The following is a 509-nucleotide window of genomic DNA, read 5'->3' as shown; positions in this document are numbered from 1 at the left end:
CATTCAGACGTGTTCTGGAAATCAGAATCTGGAAGAGCTGACTTTGAAATGAGACAACGCCTCGGTGTGGCAAACGGTGCAAGCTGCAGCGAGGGACAAGTCCCTGAGGTGGCTGTGGGGACCTGTGCTACAGCCAGGAGCATGGAGGAGGTCAGAGCCCACCGTCTGATTGTCCTTTCGGGCCTTAGTTTCTGAATCTCTAAGACTGCGCTACAGTGAAAACAGAGGAGGTTCTGAGCCAGCGTTTGGACCTCCTGAGACTGACCCCTGTGGCCTCGAACTGAAGGACTGGCAATACTGAGGACCCAACGCCAGTGTCCGTTGTCGGGTCGGTTTGTTCCTTGGCCATGAATTAATCTCACATCTGTGGGCAAATGCAGCTTGCAACAGAGCGCAGTCCATGAACTCTTCTGCCTGAGGATGGTGTTAGGACACTCCAGTTTGGGGTCTTTGCATGAGTGTGTCACGCTCCTAACTATGCACAAACCCAGAGAGCCCGTCTCCTGCGT

Source organism: Buceros rhinoceros, unplaced genomic scaffold (assembly GCF_000710305.1).
Source record: "Buceros rhinoceros silvestris isolate BGI_N320 unplaced genomic scaffold, ASM71030v1 scaffold3300, whole genome shotgun sequence".
Lineage (NCBI taxonomy): Eukaryota > Metazoa > Chordata > Aves > Bucerotiformes > Bucerotidae > Buceros > Buceros rhinoceros.
Note: the sequence above shows the minus strand (reverse complement) of the source record.